The 21,801-nt window shown below is 42.0% G+C and overlaps 1 protein-coding gene and 1 pseudogene across 2 annotated transcripts in view; one reads left to right on the forward strand and one right to left on the reverse strand.

Annotated features, from left to right (window-relative positions):
- Positions 1-16,128, forward strand: part of LOC129552191 (eukaryotic initiation factor 4A-I-like) — a 95,168-nt pseudogene extending 79,040 nt beyond the window's left edge.
- Positions 1-16,693, reverse strand: part of TMEM108 (transmembrane protein 108) — a 413,918-nt gene extending 397,225 nt beyond the window's left edge. For both annotated transcript variants that reach the window (XM_055413587.2, XM_055413577.2), the window contains exons 1-2: positions 16,564-16,693; positions 10,073-10,187 (exon numbers count right to left, since the gene is read on the reverse strand). The gene's annotated coding sequence lies outside the window, so the exon portion shown is untranslated. The remainder of the gene's footprint in view (positions 1-10,072; positions 10,188-16,563) is intronic.
- Between the last annotated feature and the right edge of the window lie 5,108 nt (positions 16,694-21,801).

Genomic DNA, 21,801 nt, shown 5'->3' on the forward strand with positions numbered 1-21,801 from the left:
CGGACCTTTGTTGGCAAAGTAATGTCTCTGCTTTTTAATATACTATCTAGGTTGGTCATAACTTTCCTTCCAAGGAGTAAGCGTCTTTTAAAAGGGGGCTATTTTGAGTTCCATCTTACAAATAAGAAAGTTGAGGTTGAGAGAAATTAAATATTTTTCCCAAAGTCACCTTTCTAAAATCTGATAGAGATGAATTCTTTGTCATATGATACAGCAATCACACTCCTGGGCATATGCACCGAGGAAACTAGAATTGAAAGAGACACATGTACTCCAATGTTCATCGCAGCACTGTTTATAATAGTGAGGACATGGAAGCAACCTAGATGTCCATCTGCAGACGAATGGATAAGAAAGCTTTGGTACATATATACAATGGAGTATTACTCAGCCATTAAAAAGAATGCATTTGAATCAGTTCTAATGAGGTGGATGAAACCAGAGCCTATTATACAGAGTGAAGTAAGCCAGAAAGAAAAACACCAATACAGTATACTAACGCATATATATGGAATTTAGAAAGACGGAAATGATAACCCTGTATACGAGACAGCAAAAGAGACACAGGTGTATAGAACAGTCTTTGGGACTCTGTGGGAGAGGGTGAGGGAGAATGGCATTGAAACATGTATATTATCATTTGTGAAATGAATCACCAGTCCAGGTTCGATGCATGATACAGGATGCTCGGGGCTGGTGCATGGGGATGACCCAGAGGGAGGATAAGGGGAGGAGGGAGGTGGAAGGGGTTTCAGGAAGGGGAACTCATGTACACCTGGGGCGGATTCATGTCAGTGTATGGCAAAATCAACCAATATAATATTGTAAAATAAAATAAATAAATAAATAAAATCTGATAGAGACAAGAGGGAAATGCACATCTGGCTAATGGGACAAAGGTTTTCACTGCTACCAAACAGATATGGTCACTGGAAAGAAAGGGCATTCTATGCACAGAATAGACAACTGGACCAAGGACCAGTCTGAGTAAGGAGCAGTTTGTGAACAGAAAGAGCAGAAAGTCAGACAGTAAGTTGGAGTCATACTGCAGACTGTCTTTATGCCTAGTTAAGAAGCACATTGTCCTTCAGGCTGCTGGGAATCACAGAACTTTGGAAATCAAGAAAGATGTAAGAAAGGGGGTAAACAGACCAAAGGACCTAAACTAGATAACAGGGTTAGTGGGAGGAGCGAAAAGATGGAAACACATTTAGAGAAACACCAGAAGGAACAAGAAGCTGAAGTCTTGCACCATATTAACATGGGATTTGGGGCTCTCAAATTAAAAGACACTAACAGTGGAAACAGTGTTAGACTTTATTTTTGGGGGCTCCAAAATCACTGCAGATGCTGATTGCAGCCATGAAATTAAAAGACGCTTACTCCTTGGAAGGAAAGTTATGACCAACCTTGATAATATATTAAAAAGCAGAGATATTACTTTGCCAACAAAGGTCCGTCTAGTCAAGGCTATGGTCTTTCCCGTGGTCATGTATGGATGTGAGAGTTGGACTGTGAAGAAAGCTGATCACCGAAGAATTGATGCTTTTGAACTGTGGTGTTGGAGAAGACTCTTGAGAGTCCCTTGTACCGCAAGGAGATCCAACCAGTCCATTCTAAGGGAGATCGATCCTGGGTGTTCATTGGAAGGACTGATGCTGAGGCTGAAACTACAATACTTTGGCCACCTCATGCGACGAGTTGACTCACTGGAAAAGACTCTGATGCTGGGAAAGGTTGGGGGCGGGAGGAGAAGGGGACGACCGAGAATGAGATGGCTGGATGGTATCACCGACTCTGTGGACATGAGTTTGAGTGAACTCAGGGAGTTGGTGATGGATAGGGAGGCCTGGCGTGCTGTGATTCATGGGGTCGCAGAGAGTCGGACACGACTGAGCAACTGAACTGAACTGACTGTGGGTCTCTATTAATGTCCTATTTTTAATGTCTGGCAAATATTTTACTGATGTCAATAATTAAAAATTTCAGAAGTGATCTAATAAGCATTCTGGCTGAGCTGGTAAAAAATCCGCCTGCAAAGTGGGAGACCTGGGTTTAATTCCTGGGTTGGGAACATCCCGTGCAGAAGGGAAAGGCTACCCACTCCAGTATTCTGGCCTGGAGAATTCCAAGGACCATATAGTCCATGGGGTCACAAAGAGTCGGACAGGACAGAGCAACTTTCACTTTCCAATAGAAAGGAGACAGCTTTTGACAGCTAAGGGAAGCCTGCGTCTCTCTGCCTTCGTTCTTGTCCAGGAAGCTTCTTTTAAAAGGGACATGCTAATAAGAAATCATATTTGAGGATATTACTTCAGCCATAGCTTTGTCTCCTAGAAAGGCTAAGGCTAGGATTCAACAATGGGCTCAGGAGGGAAAGGCCTGAGTAGGATCTGTTTCTTCCTGTGGCTCATGGGAAGCACAGGTGGAGAGGTCTGACAGAATGTGGTCCACTGGAGAAGGGAATGGCAAACCACTTCAGTATACTTGCCTTGAGCACCCCATGAACAGTATCTAAAGGCAAAATGATAGGATACTGAATGAGGAATTCCCCAGGTCGGTAGGTGCCCAGTATGCTACTGGAGATGAGTGGAGAAATAACTCCAGAAAGAATGAAGGGATGGATCCAAAGCGAAACAAATACCCAGTTGTGGATGTGACTGGTGATAGAAGCAAGGTCCGATGCTGTAAAGAGCAATATTGCATAGGAACCTGGAATGTTAGATCCATGAATCAAGGCAAATTGGAAGTGGTCAACCAGGAGATGACAAGAGTGAACGTCGACATTCTAGGAATCAGTGAACTAAAATGGACTGGAATGGGTGAATTTAACTCAGATGACCATTATATCTACTACTGTGGGCAGGAATCCCTTAGAAGAAATGGAGTAGCCATCATGGTCAACAAAAGAGTCCGAAATGCAGTACTTGGATGCAATCTTAAAAATGACAGAATGATTTCTGTTCGTTTCCAAGGCAAACCATTCAATATTACAGTAATCCAAGCCTATGCCCCAACCAGTAACGCTGAAGAAGCCGAAGTTGAATGGTTCTATGAAGACCTACAAGACCTTTCATAACTAACACCCAAAAAAGATGTCCTTTTCATTATAGGGGACTGGAATCCAAAAGTAGGAAGTCAAGAAACACCTGGAGTAACAGGCAAATTTGGCCTTGGAGCATGGAATGAAGCAGGGCAAAGGCTAACAGAGTTTTGCCAAGAGAACGCACTGGTCATAGCAAACACCCTCTTCCAACAACACAAGAGAAGATTCTACACATGGACATCACCAGATGGTCAACACTGAAATCAGACTGATTATATTCTTTGCAGCCAAAGATGGAGAAGCTCTATACAATTAACAAAAACAAGACCAGGAGCTGACTGTGGCTCAGATCATGAACTCCTTATTGCCAAATTCAGACTTAAATTGAAGAAAGTAGGGAAAACCATTAGACTATTCAGATAAGACCTAAATCAAATCCCTTATGATTATACAGTGGAAGTAAGAAATAGATTTAAGGGAAGAACAGGACACTTCACCAAAGCTGGAGGTTTCAGCCCTCCCCTCAAGCATCTATGTCCATTTATCACACTTATCCCCCAACACTTATCTAGGGAGTGGCCTAGAGCAGGACAAAATACCAGGATTCAGGACCTGGGACTCTCAGGCATCTTTCAGGCATCATCTTTCATTTCTTTACACGTTGGAGAGAGCAGATGTCTTTACCATTGCTACAGAATCTTCATGCAAGGGCTGCAAATTAGTTCCTGATTCTATGGGAACAAACATAATTTTGTTTTATTTTTATAAAAAATAAATTATATATGCAAAATTTTGACTTTGGTTTATACTGTAAGATTAGCATTTCTTTAAAATTAAAACTGAGGATTTTAATCTGGTGATATATGGTTACTATATACACATCTTCTTCAGAAGAAATACAATCATATATGTTAAAATGTATTGGATACAATTCTCTATTTTTCCCTTCTTGTTAAAAAAATTCCATAGAGGGGACAGGGATTGTGCCAGAGTAAGAAGAGAAACTGAAGCAAAAGATTCATCTCTGCTCCTTCAAGCAGCTGAGTGAAAAAGCTGATCCCAATCATCTTTCAGTAACAGACTACATTCTTTCCTCAACTAGCAGTTGCAGAAGCCCCACTGAACTTCTGCTGCTTTCAATAGAAGCTGCAGCTTAGGAAATACTAACTCTGTATGTGTCATTCCCATGCTCCAGCTACTTGAGAAGAGTTAAGAGCCTTAAATGAATTCAGTGAGCCAATGGGCTGTGTGTGATGTCACAGAGCATGCCCTTCACAGCTGTGATGGCCCATGAAGCCAGGACCATCATCTTACCCTATCACAGAATCACAAATAAGGACAGAGCCTTCTGCAAATATGAGGATGCACTCCCTTGTAAAGTCATATTCAATCACTGGTTCAAATGAAACTAGCTCTCCAAGATTGGGGGTAAATAAACAGAACACACTACAACACAACACATTTTAAAGTCTGCCTTTAAGGTAGTAATTCCCAAAATGACACCATCTATATGGACTTTATTTATGGAGTAATAAGGCAAATTATTTTACTTTGTCAGAACTGGAATCTTACAAATCCAGCTATTGAATAACACTTGTCAGAGATGTCAAAACGTCTTTCAACATTTAGACAGCTACCTAGCCATTATTCCTACAAGATGCATGGGTAGTTGAGAGAATCACGTTTGACAGATGCAAAAAAATAAAATATCCATATGGAAAATACAACTGCTGATTTCCCAGTCATCTAGCCCAGCAATTTCCCTACCATTCTGCTCTGGGATGCAGTTAGTCTCCTAAAAAAATGGATACAGGCTTTTTCATAATTGCTATTGAATGCAGAGGCTTCAAAAGTAATCTTCCAATTCTTTATTATACACATAACCCACAAACACTGTTTATGTTGATTCTAAGAGTTAAGAATTCAGTGTCCTTACACAAGAGAGGTCTCACATTCTGTTGACCCTACCACTGCTCCCTTTCAGAGAAACCACAGTCTTTATTGAAGTAAGAAGACCCAGGCCACTACGGTGTAGACCAAGAGAGGGCTTCAGTACCTCTAAGACTGCCTGGGAGAAAGATCTCTATAACCAGAGGGCTGATAGTTACTACAGAATTATCATATTCTTTTCCTTCTTGGTCCATACACAGGCCATCAGTTAGGCTGTGGGGACAGGAAGACATGAGTAGAGAAGCCAAAACAGGAATCCTGAGCCATGTAAATGTGGAGAAGTAGAATGCAGTCTGATCAAGCACTGCTGGTGAAGACACATCCTGGAGTTGCAACAGATCAGGCAATAATCTTCCTGGTCCTGAGTTAGGTCCTGTCGCCGTGAGGTCTGGCCACATGATGGCTCTTTCTCATCCTGAAAGACCTCTGGGATTACCCACAAGTTGCCACACGTCTGACATTTGTTTATTTTCCCATGTATTCTTACTTAAGCCTTCCGTTTCTTCAGGTAACTTGAATGCGTTTCTGTTCTTGTAATCAGAGACATTTATAGATGCCCCATAGCAAGACGTCTGAAAGTGTTCTTTTTCTCTTTACTAACTAAAAAACAACCTCAGATTTCCCATGTGAGAGTCTACACATAACCTGACAAATTTAGGGCTACTCTGCCAGTTTTTGCAATCACAGAGAAAGAAAAGAAATGGCTGGCAAAATCCCTTTCTCTTGGATTGTCTTTAAATCTCCCTTGCTGCATTTTTTTTCCCAGTCAAGAATAAAAACCAGCATGCTCTGGGAGCCTCGGTATTCTCTCCACCCTCTGTGGCACTAACAGACTTCCCCCCTGTGACTTCTGGGTTGATTTCAAGGTTCAAGGACCAAGTTTTCCACTGGCAAAACCTGATTCTTCTGGTCTCTATAGAATAATATTGGCTCCCAAAGCAGTTGCAGCACTGGGAATAGGTCAGGTCATATCAGAAATTAATGAGCCAGCCCCTCCGAGCACCTGCACTTTCTGCAACTCTAATTACTCCCCCTTTCTACCCCCCCCCCAATGCTCTAGCAGCCAGTGATTCTCAATCAGAGGCCATATTTAGAAATACAGGGGGCTTTGTTGGTTGACTTCATGAGTTGGTTAGAGTAATACAAGCATTCAATGACCAGGGATGCTATCTGTCTTATAATGGACAGTAAAGTTACACACAATGATGAGTCATTCTATCAAAATGCTAAGAGCACCTCCCTTGAGAAACATTAAGACCCCTCCAACACCCCAAGCAGACCAAAGCAGAACAGAAACACAAAGTGAAGAGTGGGCAACACGAGGATGAGCACCACACAGTCAGGAGAGAGGCAGTCAGTGGAGGCCATCCAAGAATCATCTCAGCCTAGCCATCTCCATGCTTGTCTCCAGCAACACTACTCACAGCACACAAACCCTCTGCTCTCATTCCTTCTACCATGCAAAGCAGTCTTGGGCTCAGTTAGATTTAATTACATCTTTTAAAATATGTGTCTTTATTTCTAAATCTTTTCACTTGTCCTAATTATGATAGTTTCACAGCAACTAATATTGGTACTAGAAAGAGATAATATCACCTGAAAATTCTTCCATGTTGCTAAAGGGCTTAACTCCTAAATATGTCCTATACTGCTTTACAAACTAATTCTTTAGGGGATAACGCTTCAGAGCTTAAGCTTGTGAACTAATACCTTCTTATGAAACACTTTTCTGAGCCATGCTGGGGCTTGGGAGGAAGGAAGGTGAAAACTCTCTCACCACCTGTCCCAGACCCTTTGTGAAGCTCTAGGCAGTATCAAAAGAGACATCCTGCACAAACAAGCTTCACCACCGAGGGTGAGGGTGTGGAGACACCAAATGGAAAGAGACAGCTCAGCAGCCTGGGATTAAAGCACAAATATTTTTGAGGTAGTGCACTCAGTTATGTCAGAGAGACAGGCTCATGGAATTTCTGTGACAGGTGCTTCAGCAAGCCAAAAAGTTCAGCAAGATCCTCTCACAGACTAAAAAGTGACCCAGGATGGAGAAATCCAAACCACAATTCTGTTTCAGATGAGGTGAGGTCTTGTTATAACAAGCACACACACACTGTCACTGCAAATGTGTATTTCTGATAAATCGTCTTTACAGACTAAAGCAGTGCTGTCCAACAGAACTTCCTGACGATGGCCACGCTCTCCGTCCACACTCTGCCTGTGTCAATACGGCCTTGGTGTAAGTTTGGTGAGTGTATCTAATAAGTACAGAGACCAACATCTCAGCAAGGCTGAACTCAAACCTGCCAGGACAGTTTACATCTAATCCCTGCACTTGCTCTTCCTAAACTAAGGTTTTCTGGTAAAATAACGTGACTGCTTCAGGCCCACGCCAGGGTGATAGCCCTTTTCACCATTCCAGCACAGTTCTAGAAGATGAGCAGAAGAACAACCAAGATCCTAAAACATTTTATGTATCATTCAAAGGGCATGGGTTGAAGATAACCCCCTTTCTATACTTTCAAAGGTGAGAAGAAATAGAAGAGCTACAGAATAAAAACAGATTTCTCCAAACATTCTCTGGTATTTGTTGCATTACTCACAAAATCTGCTCTAGGATCTGTAGTAATTTGGGAGGATATTTTTCTCTGGGAGGGTTACTTCTTTATGTCCTTTGGTGACTTTATGCCCTTGTGACTTCCCCTCACTAGGTGGCGCTAGTGACAAAGACCTCACCCCCACCCCCGACCTGCCAATGCAGAAGACTTAAGAGACTCAAGTTCAATCCCTGGGTCAGGAAAATCCCCTGAAGGAGGACATGGCAACCCAGTCCAATATTCTCGCCTGGAGAATCCCCATGGACAGAGGAGCCTGGTGGGCTACAGTGCATAGGGCCGCAAAGAATCAGACATGACTGAAGCAACTTAGCACTAATTATACGAGTCACTTTAAGAGATTACCACAATCTCCCATCCCTAGTAAAAAGCAATTTCCTTGACTGCTCTTCTAACAGCTCTTTCTCTCTCCTCCACTCTACCATTTTTCCCTTTCCAAAAAAAAAAAAAAAAAAAAAAAGCCTTTATTCAAGAGTATATTGTTGAAATGAACTGAATATGAAGGCTTCAAGTGAAATCAGAGTCTGGCACTATGCATCACTTCCCATACCACTGACCCTTCAAACTCCCCTGCTCCTCAGCTACTGCCTTCATAAGGAGTAAGAGTGATCCCTGGGTCCTGGATATTTGAGGAGACAGGTATTTCTTAGCATTCACAGAGCTCTCAAGTAATCATACAGTGCTTTGTACATCCCTTCTTTAGGCTACTGACTTATAAACGCTGTGTCTGTTTTACAGGTAGGGAAACTAGCACAATAAGGCTAAGTTACTGAAATGCCAACCCAGAGAAACTCAAGAGCAAAATTAAATCACCTCCAGCAGTGGTTCTCAACCAGGGGCAGTTTTTTCCCCAGGGCACATTTGGCAATGTCTGGAGACACTTGATTGTCACGATTGTGGTGGGGGTCGGGGGAACTATAGGCATCTAGAGGGTAGAGGCCAAGGATGTTGCCAAACATGCCTCAATGCACAGGATAGCCCACAGCAAAGAATCACCAAGCTCAGCATGCCAATGGTGCTGAGGATGAGAACCCCTGATCATCTGGCATCTTCAGCGCTAGTTTTTTTGGCTCCTAAACAATAAAGAATGGCTCCCTCTGTAATTTGATCCTCATACAGCATTTACACGGAAACATACCAGTTGACTGCTATTTCTGTCATGCTATACTTTTTGGCGCCACAGAGGAAAATGAGGAAAGCTGGCAAAGTCTGGCTCCTTTCCTCTAATGAGAAAGCTTAGCAGAGACCAGGTCCTTTCCTTAGTGACCCCCAGGCACTGAGCTGGGGTCTGTGTCTGGCTGCTCACCTGCACTCTTCAGCTGTTGATGTGCCCTCCAGCTCCCTGTCCTCTGCTTTACAGCTCCCTGAGCTGTAATGATGCATGCTTATGGGAATCTCCAGAGATCTACAGCTCCTAATTGTCTATTTTGTTCAGTAAATTGTACTCATTACTGAGCCATGGGAGGCACAGAAGGACATCAGCCTTACTGGGTGCCCTCTGTCTGAGCATGGGTAATAGGACATTATCAGCAAGGACTCCACAGTATTGAACTAAGACAGATGCTTAAAAACAATCCTCCATCCAGCTTCTCAGCTGAGTACTTTTTTTTCCTAAATATAACCTCTTGTCTCCCTTTTTCCTAACCATTCTTAGCTCTGCTTAGATTTGTATTAATTATTATTTTCTCTTTAGTGAGTCTGGTTTTAGTTTAAGCTCTAAAAGCCAGAGACCTCAGAAAGGATGGGATGTCCTTTTCACTCCTCCTTCTCAGCCCTCCGGTGCCTCTGAGAAGGGCACAACAAATCTCCTTTTGGTCTCAAAATCTTCATGACAGATGAAAATCCAAAGCAGCTTTAGTTATAATGCTCCCGGTGCCTATATCCATTGCACTAAGAACTGCAAAAAGATGAGGAGGGAATGGACATGTGACTTTCAGTGACACTGGATAAAATAAAACGGGATGGGCAGAACCACGTGCTTTGCTACCGCTATTATCTACCAAATTGGAAATCATCAACTCTCTGGTAAGCAGTTTCCCATCTCCCGAAAAAGAAAAAAGTGATTAACGCAGGAAAAGTTAAGCAAAGTGATCCATGGAAGAGTAGAGTGCTGAGAGAGGGGAATCTGTGTCAGCAGAGACAACAACGTGATATGCCTACAGGAAAACAGCACTCAGGCCTAGTTCCCTTCTCAGGAAGGCCCAGCAACACCCTCACCCCCTATGTAAATCCCATACAAACTCACGAAAAAATCCTTATGTTGAGATATTCCCGTGCAGATTCTATCCCATCACCTTGATCATGGTTTTAGCTTTGTAAGTGCTGATCTTAACTGTGTTTATGACCTGAATCACTAAAGGCTTTGGAAAGCTTTCACAGACAGGGCACCCCACTGCACTGATGCCAAGAAGCTGTTAAGACAAGAGTAAAACCAGAACAACAATGGCAAAGAATACCTTTGACTTACCCTGGAGTAGAGGGTGTGAGAGCCTTCAAATGCACTTACATCCTCATGACCCATCAGCTCTGTTGCCTTTCCTCACTCACTTCTGCATGCTGGATCACAACCAATCGATCACCAACTACCAAAGATGAAAAATGAATGAATGAATACGTTAGGCCAGAAGATCCATAACTTCAAGTTCCAAGCCACTGCTCCTCAAATGAATTTGCTAGCATAGGCTAACTATCAGTACTCACTTAACACATAAACCCAAACATATATAATGGTTTAAGCGCAATAAAAGCTTATTTCTTGTTCCTATATACATACTGGACAATTGAACAGTCTCCCTTAACAGCAATACAGGCAACCAGGCTGACAAAAGTCCTGCCATCCTTTAACATAGCATCCCAAGATCTTGTAGGGACCCTCTCCATTCCAGCCTACAAGGAGTATAAAACAGCATGGAGGAACTTGCGTGGGTGCTCTCTTTTTGTTTCTTTTTTCCCTAGAAATGGACCACAATACTTTTCCACTTCTACTTAGTTACACAGCCACACCTAAATCCCTGGGTTGCTGGGTAGCTAATAATCAGTATCATACAAGCCTGACTCCAGCCCAACGAAAAAGATATTAGGTTTAGAGTATGGAGTTCTGGGTGAGACACTAACAGTAAATCTGACTTAGTTACTTAATGACTCTGAGATCTGGTTTCCTCATCTGTGAAATACTCTGCTTCCCTCATTGACCGATGCATCAATGTGAGACGCAAAAATGAGACAAAACAGCATGCATAGCTCCTGGGTATCTTGACAAAATACTGAGCTGCAAACTCCCAGATGTTGTTCTTTGACCACACTTGAAGTAGAAAAGAGATTTTAAAAATTAGAGGATATTTTTGTATACCACAAAGTGATCTTCAGATATAAAGAACTGGTACCAACTTTGATTATACATAAATTCCCCATTTTCAGGATACCAGGTAAAATTTCAAACAGTCACAAGATTTCAGAACTAGAAAGAATTTAAGTGGTCACTGCTTTCCCCTCTGATTTCCCAGACAAGGAAACAAACTCAGAACTCAACAATGTCCCTCAAATCTCATACTGACTCAGTATGCTGGAATCAAGAGTACAGAAATTGGACTTTTTCTTCTGTTACTACATAAATTCAATTGATAAGCTGCTGAGGAAGAAAAGATAATTCTTACTCTTCTGCTAAAGTGAGAGTAAATGGCTACTCTGGCCCAACTCTAAAAAGGTACCAGAAGGGAGCATTCACCAGCGTGGACCACCATCATACCGAATCTAAGGGAAGGGGGTCACAGGGCAGACCAAGTTTTTCAAGCAAATGTTCTTCAAAACAGTGATCTCCACCAAAGTTATATCTCACATGTCCAAAATGTGACCTGATCACAAATTAACTTCTGTATACCTTCTGGCAAAAACAAGAATTTTTATTTTCCATACATACACAGTGAGTCATTGTTATTAGGGGACAATTAGAAAAAGAGAATTTGAGATTGCAAATAAAAAAGGGAAAGGAAACAGTAATAATTAGCTGAGGAGGAACAGAGGTTTCCACAGCCAATCCTGGGGACAAATAAAGGAATCTCAAGGTTTTTTTATCCATGATGCTTAAATTATTTTGCATCTCTGAGATCATGGTGAGTCCTCGAAGTTAAGAGCAGAAAGTAAAATATAGGGCCTCAGCAGTGAAAGATAGGAGTCCAAATTCAAAGTCCTAAATCATGAAGGGAAGAATGGAACCTCTTAATATGCAAGTCTCCAATAAAGAGATATAAATTTGAAAGTGTTTGGGCAAAATTAGGAGGGACTACTTAATGAACAAGAAAGGATAAATGGAAATCAGTACTTGCATATCCATCATTAAGATGAGTAAAATGCTATTCTCAGCATCTTCATTTAGTGAGTAATTTCAGCATTTTAATAAAGGTAAAATGCTCTAAGAACTGCTACAGGCTTACTTCTGTACCCCACCCCCAACTCTCTTCTGCCACAGTGTCTCTAGCACCTCAAAAACTCTCCCATCCTGGCAACTTCCCAGAATCTCTTCTCGACCCTAGAAGTTTTACCTATTCTTGTGCCATGGACCCTCCCTTACTTTTGGCAATCTACTGAAGCCTAAGGAACTCCTCAGAATAATCTCTTAAACACATAGAAAAAATATACAAGAATAAAAAGGAAGCTAATCATATGGAAATTATTCTAGTCACATAGCCTTCAGAGAGTTCATGGACCCAATCTAAAAACATCTGATTGGGGAATGACTCTTCTAGGGTGAAGAAAGTATTTTGTTTTTTTTTTCTGCAGGAAAGTTTAAAGAAACACAAGGATGTATAACAAAGAATACTAGTCAAGAACAGTCAGTGAAGAAAAGAATGAGGTGCAAAAAAGAAGTCAGACCTTGAATTTCTGTCCAACACAATACTATTCATGCTGTGGTTTAAAAACCCTACTTTAAGGAATTACTCAGAAGTTTCTTGGCTCCAGCCCTGTAGACCGAGCATCTTCTGCATACTGATGGCAGGTGAAGAAATTCAGCACTGAAAAAGGCAGGACTGACATGAGCTTGGGTCCCAGTTTTCTACCACTCTCTAGTTCTGTTAGCTTGGGCAAATCACCCAGCTCTGAGGTGAAACTCTTTGTCTATAAAATGAGAAGGTCAAGCTAAACCATCCCTAAGGTTTCTTACAACTCTGAATTATTAGGATTCTCTGAGAAGAAATATTAGTGAGATTTCTTTTTGCTCTAGGTTCACTGCATGAAAATGCCTTTTAGATGAGAATTTTTCAGGGGCTCCAGAAATATTGACACTTTATGAGAATCAATCAGCTGGCCGTAGAATTTTTGACTTAGGATCTTTTTCAAGAAACATGCATCACATATTACCCAATTCCAGTGACCCAGGTGAGAAAACTGAGGTTCAGAAAGGCAAAGAAATGTATTTGAGGTCACATAATGAGGTAATGTTAGCAAACTGTTGTGACTACTGCTGTCTAACGTCAGCAAGATTTTAGGATTTGGCATGGGTAATAAAAATCAGCTCATGAGTTCACTTGAAGAGAGATGGAAATAAACTCCAAAAAGCTGAGCCATAGCATGTGATTCAGGTAATGACTCCCAGGAGCAGAGTTCTATGCCTCCAGAAGGGTCAAAGCTCATATGCACAGTAACCTCACTAGCAACAGCATCACCTCTTTCAAATATATGGCTACAAAATTCATATCAAAAAGTTATTTTTTAAAAAGCGAAAGAAAAGGTAGTTCAAAAGAGGGGAATAAATGAACAAACCCTGGCTAATAAGGTCAATAAAACCAAAGTTCAGGATGTGAATTGCTAATAAAATCTTAAAATTGTAGAATACTTGCTAGGAATTTTAAAGTTTTAGAAGACACTGATTCAGAATAACTTTGACCTACTATTGTGGACAGTCCTAAAATACAGTAAGCATGAGCATTATTTTTACTAGTACTCTCACCACTATCTTCAGATATATAATTACTGGATATTGATTAGGTTTAAAAGTTATATGTGTATTTCCATAGTCCCGTCCATGTGTACAGACGAGTTTTATAAGACGTAGACACTGGGAAGTTGTTGGGAAATTTGACTGAATCATGAATTCAACCTCATTTTCAATTAGCCAACAATACGTATGCAAGGGCTTTCAAAACCGGTGCTCCAATGCTTGTCAGCTTACCCTTTCCATTTCCCACACACAACCAGAAAAGTAATGGCACCCATTCTCAACCCCCACAACTATCATTCCTACTTTGTATCAATATTTCTGGCTTTCATAACTTGTTTTTTTCCTTTTTTTCAGGATTTTCTTTGGGAACTGACACAGCCTTTCAAAATCTTCTAGACTACCAGCTCGTGTTTCATCTCCTCCAGGAATTCCCAGAGACAGCAATGCCACCTACTGGTAGGGAGGGCATAACTTGTTTTCTGGAAGCCTGCAGTTGACATGCCTGAAAGAATGGCAGCCTAGATTTGTGTTTTTGTGAGCCTTTCTTTTCTAGAGCACATTACAAGCATAACTGATGCTTACAATCTGAGACACAGAAATCCACAGGAGCCTCCATCGTGAAGGGCAGGTCCTTGGGAAGCCTTATAAAACCCAGCCAGTTAAGCCAGTAGAGAGGCAGCTCTGCCTTCTCAAAGCTCCAAAGGCAGAGCTTCACTGAATTAAACACTTCCTAGCTCTCCTCACCCTAGGGCTTCCGTATCAGATGTTCTCACCTTGCTTCCACCTGTGGCAATGTTATCCCACTCTATCTTACAGCAAGAGTCCAGCGAAGGTGCTCAGACCTCTATCAATGTGACGGCTCTTAGATTTACACAGTGTGACACAGATCCTGCTCAAAGGACAGTACTGCTTAGGCATGCAGGTCAGACTCTAATCTCTCATTCACTCTTTCCTCCCTGACCCAGGGGACAGAAACGACAGAAAGGAAATGATTTTGTCGTTGCTTTGGAAGCAACATTAGTTGCTTTTACTGAATCAGAGAATAAACCTTGTCCTGTAGGTCACTGAGGTACTTTGCTTCTCTTAAGATGAACTAAGCCTGACAGTCTTTCTGCTTTCCCTCGTTTAACCTAGTAAGTGTTTTTCAACCTTTCCAAAACCCTTGCCTTCCTTTCACAGACTAAACATAAACACTGCATGCCCTTTGTGCAGTTTATATAACAAAAGCGATATTTTCTCTCTAAACACAAAAGCATATACCTTTTCAAAATATACTCCCTACCCCAGCCTCAGAATTCCTTCCTCTCCCCATTGATACCAGCTAGGAACAAATCACTGACAAGTTCTAAAATTACTCTAATTTGCTTTATGTACCAATCAGTCAGGTGACAATCTATATTTTACTTTATGAGGTCATTTGTTACATTCCCAACAAGCTTTGCAACACCTTTTCTTTTACTTTGGCTCACCCCAGAAAACCACCAAAAGTTGATCTGCCACAGTTGATGTTAATTCTGATTCCCCTTAACAAATTTAAGTGTTCCTTCTTTAGTTTGAACTTGCCAAGTAAACTGATTTCTTAACAAGTTTGGGTGGTGTGTCTTAGATGTTTGAAAAAAAAATCACATCGTTTCCCAAAGAAACAAAACTTTGTATGGGGAAGGTAAGAGTAATAAAAAGCCTTGGAACTCCTGTCAGGATGTCTCTGAGGAATCAGGTAGAGAGAATCTTGTCCATTTCCTACCAGAATAAGTTGTAAATGAATTACAGTGGAATTCCAGAACACAGTAAAATCTTCCTAATGATAGTTTAAACCGTTCCGAACCAAGCAGACTAACAGGTATATCTAATAAATTAACTAGTGGAAAACTGAAGGGACTTTTGATACTTTATTATGAGCTGTACAGTATGCTCTTGCTATTTCAGGTCTAGGGAAATTGAGAAGGAAAGAGGCAGAGGATGCCTTTGTAAAGTATGACTTCAAGGAGACATCCCCCACCCCCTAAACCACACTCACACAGCTTTTGGCATCCAAAGGCCTTCTTTAAACACGCACTTTTGAAAGAACTAAGGAGATCTAAACGGGTGTAACCTGCCTTCCCTTCTCCCTAGCACCCATTAACAGGCTAAAAATAAGTCATTACTTGATTCCGCAGCCCAGAAAAACCTCAGTTTACAGAGATAACCACCCCTCCGCCCCGCTTAAAAAAAAAAAAAAAAAAGGTTTTCTTGAAGGAGAATATCCGTGTGATGGTCTGCTCTGCAGTTCACTGCAGGGATCTTCCCCCTCACAACTACCAGCCATCAGTTTCGCTGTAATTTCTCATTGTAGCCTCTCACTTGGACCTTCTCCGTCAGTGCCCAGCGGCTTTTAAAATAATTTTTCCCCCTTCTCTTTCCGAATCTCTTGATCCCTTCAGCAGGCTGAAAGCGTTTCGGTGCAACTCTGGGGTGAGAGCTCCAGGCAGGTCCGGAGAAGCCTTCCACCGGCGCACCTGGGCTGGCCCGCGGGTCCTGCCCCGACCCCCGCCCGCACGGCTGCGCCAGGAATACGGCTCTGGTCGCCGCCGCCGCCGCCGCCGGATTAGTTCGAGTCCCGTGGCTTGGTCAAAGTGACACTACATTTTTTTCTTCGTTCTCACATGTGACAGATCCCACCGCATTAAAGCCATCTTCTCCCCGGCTCTAGGCCAGGTCTTGCGCCGGAGACGTCCCCGCCCCAGCACCCTTCACCCTTTACCTGGGGAGGGGGTCGGTACCAGCATCCCTCCGGGAGAGAAACAAAGGCGGAGGCGAGGCTACCGGGTGGGCAACTCCCCTCGGGTGGACCCGTCACCGCGGTGAAGAGGATGGGGAGATGCATTAGCGCGCAGAAAAGGGAAACCGAGGCAGATGACTGAGCCTGGTCTGCATCCTCTCCCAAGTGAGGCTCCCCGGGCGGGCGGACCTCAGACATCCCCCCGCCCCGCTCGCCCGCAATCGGCCGCGGAGGGGCAGCGAGCCCGCCCCGCGGCAGCCCTTACCTCGGGAGAAGCGCTCCCGCTCCCTCCGACGGCTCGGGGAAAGAGCCCCGCCGCTCGCGCACGCGCATTCGCGTTCTCGCCCCTCCGCGCCAGCGCGCGCGCCCCTCCGACCTGGCGTTGGCCCTGTCCGTCAGCGTCCGCAAGAGCCAATCCACTAGCACGGGAGGGCCAGCGCCGGTCACGTGGTCGGACTAGCCAATCACCAAGCTGCCCTCGGCAGCACCCGTTCCGATGTCTCTGGGGATTCGGTTGCTACAGAGTGAATCGGGTAAGAGGCGTGTACAAAGGGCTGAATCTCTGTTTGGGGCGCTGATTGGTGCTAGATTGATCAATTACTAGATCTATTGATATCTCAAATTCTAAATATGAGCAAGAATGACCTGGGCATCTTATTAAAAAGCGGATTCTGATCCAGTAATCCTGAGAGGGGGACTTGAAATTCTGCCCAACAATCTCTAGACAGTAATGATGCTCCTGGTCTGAGGACCACGCTTTGGGTAGCAAGATTTTAAAGGCACTTGTCTAAAAATGATGGTTATAACCTTCTGCTCCATGTTATCTGGAAGTTTCAAACCTTTTCCTTCCTCAACTGATAAAGCATTCCAGTGACTGACTCAACAAGGGGTGTTCTGGTGACGCTTGTAGTTTGCGCATAGGCTGAGGGAAGGCATGTTTGATTTGAACGTCACCCATCTTTGTTCCATGGGGCAGTAACTAATTTGGTGGACGCTCCTCATTGAGAACACTAAGTCATCCTGAAGTATTGAACATGTGTGTCACTGTGCTGTATTCTTGGACAGAGAAGCAGTATAAGTGGTTCCTGCTTTTTGGAAATTTACAGTCTGTCACAGAACTACACAGGCAAACTCGGGAAGAAGCATTATAGGAATAAAATCCAGGGAGCTAATAGCTCCTTGGACAATTCAGGTCAGAACTGTCCAATATAAGCCAGAGAGTTTGTAATATCCTATCTTAGGAATCTTTGAAATTGCCCAGATAGACTTCTGTCAGTAATTCCAGAGTTTGGAAATCAGGAAGCCCAGTGCCTCTGTCAGCTCTCAAACTTGACCTAAATCTGCATATTTGCAGACTGGCTAGACTATTTGGTGTTCAGCATAGTCCTATTACCCAATAGTGTACCGGTGTGATTCAAAAGTCTAAGTGCTACAGTCTCCAAAACCTTCTTCCTACTTCAGGCCAGGTGGTGTGACACTGCTTCAGCAGTTTTCTCACTGTTCCTCAAGGTGATCAAAATGTCACTTAAAGAAAACTTCTATCCTTGTCAGTGTATCTTGGGCCTCTGGCTTATCAGCCCCAGAAGTGAAACCTGCTTAATAACTCAGCTATTGTTCACCAGTAACTCTATCAGAGATATCATAGCACAAAACTCAGAGTTACAAGAATGCATTGAATCTAGCACAGCAATGGTTCTGGCTGCAGCAAGAGTAAAGAAATGTCTAACCAAGAAGAATATGTTTGAAAATCTCAGAGAAAGTTTATTTTGCTATCTTTAAACCAGTGATTCTCAAGCTTGGGTATACAGTAACACTTTGTTTTAATTGGAGGATAATTGCTTTATAATATTTTGTTAGTTTCTGCCATACAACAACGTCAATCAGTCGTTAAGAATCCATATGTCCCCTCCCTCTTGAATCTCCCTCCCACCCCCGACCCCATCCCACCGCTCTAGGTTGTCACAGAGCAGTGGATTGAGCTCCGTGTGTTATACAGCAACTTTCCACTAGCTCTCTGTTTTATGTATGGTAATGTAAATGTTTCAGTCCTACTCTCTCAGTTCATCCCACCCTCTCCTTCACCTGCTATGGTCACAAGTTTGTTCTCTATGTCCGCCTCTCTATCCCTGCCCTGCAAATAGGCTCCTCAGTACTATTTTTCTAGATTCCATATATATGCATTGCTGCTGCTGCTGCTGCTAAGCCGCTTCAGTCGTGTCTGACTCTGTGCAACCCCATAGACAGTAGCCTACCAGGCTCCGCCATCCCTGGGATTCTCCAGGCAAGAACACTGGAGTGGGTTTCCATTTCCTTCTCCAATGCATGAAAGTGGAAAGTGAAAGTGAAGTCGCTCAATCATCAGCGACCCCATGGACTGAAGCTACCGGGCTTCTCCGTCCATGGGATTTTCCAGGCAAGAGTACTGATATATGCATTAATATATGCTATTTGTTTTTCTCTTTCTGACTTATTTCACTCTGTGTAACAGACTCTAAGTTCATCCATCTCACTAGAACTGACTCAAATTAATTCCTTTTTACAGCTAAATAATATTCCATTGTACATACCTATACTACTTCTTTATCCACTCATCTGTCAAAATGGAAATAAAAACAAAAATAAACAAATGGGACCTAATTAAACTTAAAAGTTTTTGCACAGCAAAGAAAGCTAAAAACAAAATGAAAAGACAGTAGTGCCTTTAAGGAAATAGATTTGGGGGGTCCTGTGCCTAGAGATTCTGATTGGAGTGAGGAGTGGAGCCTGGGCAACAACAGGTTTAAAAAGTTCCACTGGTGCTTTGTATCCAGCCATGCTTAAGAATACCTATATAAGCTGCTAGATTGAGGGACTCATTTTTTAACAAGGGAAATCAACTCTGCGATACAAATCACTAATGACATAAAGACTGGAAACAGAGGGAAAGCTTCCACATAATTTGTGAGGACAGATTTTTTTAAAGCCAAACAATAATTCATAGGTAATAAATATTCCAAAGACTATTTAGTGGACTAAATTTAAAAGCCAGGTTCACAACTAGGTTTAATTCCAGTTGATTAAGTAAATATTGCCAAAAAAAAACCTATTAGCTTTTTACAGCCACTCCAATTAATGAAATCTCTGGTGCTATCTTGACTTGTTTTGTGTCCTTCTTAACTAAAAGCAGATTTCTATTTGAGCATTATTGAGAGTTATTCTCTGAGGCTTTTCCCATGACTTGCAACAGAATCACCTGGAGTCCTGGTGAAAACACAGATTCCCAGGTCACACCCCATACATCCTCTAGGCTCTCTCCTGTAACAATTCTGAAGCCGGTGCTAGTTAAACTTGAATCTACATCGTATCTGCTGTTACAGAACATCGCAAACTCTCAAGCTCTATTAATTTAGTTTGCCATGATAGCCAAATGAAGGAGTGAGTCCATTTTAAGGTATTCTGAAAGCGTCTCAATTCTCTTTATGAGATTTTACCGAATTCTTATATTTTGTGACATAAAATGATTAGTGCCCGGACCTTGGAAAACTGTTGTTGCACAGAGTTTTTCTATGGAGTGATATTTGCTGTAGTGGAATATGACCTCATTTTTAACTGAATTAGTGAGGTACCCTCAGAACACTCTACCAACAACAGCCATCTTGCTCAAAAATGACTTGATTTGCCACATTAGAAATATGGAATCCAATGTGTAAGTCTGAAATCTAACTTCCTTCTGCTCTGACACTTTTAAAAATATATTTCACAGCATTAAATGGAGGAGAATTTTTTCTCACCTCATAAACTTGTAGCTTTATCCAGTGGGTAAAATAAGGACAATTTTCACTGATATTTAACTAGCATCAGTAATTTAAATTTTTAACTAGAAAAAAGCATTTATTTTATCTTGTGAATATCATCATTACAAAAAGATGCACCAAGAAACAAAAGAAATTCTTGCCGGAGGATAAAAATTTGAAGAAAAAAAAAGAACATCCAGGCTGTCATTCATTTTCTGTTTCTGTCTGTTCCCCTCACAGGTATAACCTGGCTATTCTGTCTCAGGAAATGGAAATGTTAGTATCTGATATAAATCAGGCATTAGCTTATGCAATCCCCTGTTCCCATTTCCCCAGCGCGAAATTGCTTAGTAATGATGTAGGTATATTTGAAAAGAAAAGAAAAAGATTAGATATAAACAGCCAAGTCTCCAAAAATCCACCCATTTCTCCATGATAATCAGAACCTCCACAGGACTGCTTTATGATTGCTAATTATGTTTTCCTCTCTCTAGCAATAAGAGCTTCTCTTTCATCTGAAGCGTCTCTAAACTTCATTTATTTCATTCCTGAAGACCCACCAATTACCCAAGATTCTAATCCCTGTCTATCATATAAATCTAGCCAGGATAACCATTTTCTGTCTGTATCTTTGTTTTAATAGCTATCTTTTTTCCACTTTATAGTGTAAAAGTGTGTAGATTTAGCCTAGATTTACACTGGACATTTTAAGACAAGTTTATGGTCTTTACATTCTTTATGTTATCTGTCAGTTCAATTCAGTTTAGTTGCTCAGTCATGTCTGACTCTTTGCGACCCCGTGGACTGCAGTATGCCAGGCTTCCCTGGAGCGTCTTTTAATTTCATGGCTGCAGTCATCATCTGCAGTGATTTTGGAACCCAAAAAATAAAGTCTGTCACTGTTCCCATTGTTTCCCCATCTACTTGCCATGAAGTGACGGGACCAGATGCCATGATCTTAGTTTTCTGAATGTTGAGTTTTAAGCTAGCTTTTTCACTCTTCTCTTTCACTTTCATCAAGAGGCTCTTTAGTTCCTCTTTGCTTTCTGCCATAAGGGTGGTGTCATCTGTGTATCTGTGATTATTGATATTTCTCCGAACAATCTTGATTCCAGCTTGTGCTTCATCCAGCCTGGCATTTTGCATGATGTACTCTGCATATAAGTTAAATAAGTAGGGTGACAAATATATTATCTATAATATTATCTATAAAGATTTATAAATATTCCTTTAAATGTTTTATATATTATTTCATACTTAAAATGTGGTATGCCTATCTACACCTCCCCACCTTAAGAAATAAAACGTTATTAATACAGATCCCATGGACCCCTTTCAACAAGTTAATTCTTTAGATGGAGATACCACATTGGAAGGACTGATGCTGAAACTGAAACTCCAATATTTTGGCCACCTCATGTGACGAGTTGACTCACTTGAAAATACTCTGATGCTGGGAGGGATTGGGGGTGGGAGGAGACGGGAACGACAGAGAATGAGATGGATGGATGGCATCACCAACTCGATGGACATGAGTCTGAGTGAACTCCAGGAGCTGGTGATGGACAGGGAGGCCTGGCGTGCTGTGATTCATGGGGTCGCAAAGAGTCGGACATGACTGAGCAACTGAACTGAACTGAACCACATTTAGGAAGCTTAGCCACAAAGGAGAGAGAATGATTTATGGAAGAAAACACCATATGTATGCATATAATAGAAAACATAAACAT

This window comes from Moschus berezovskii, chromosome 1, assembly GCF_049115385.1.
Source record: "Moschus berezovskii isolate FMDL1 chromosome 1, NW_MosBer_1.0, whole genome shotgun sequence".
NCBI classification, from domain to species: Eukaryota; Metazoa; Chordata; class Mammalia; order Artiodactyla; family Moschidae; genus Moschus; species Moschus berezovskii.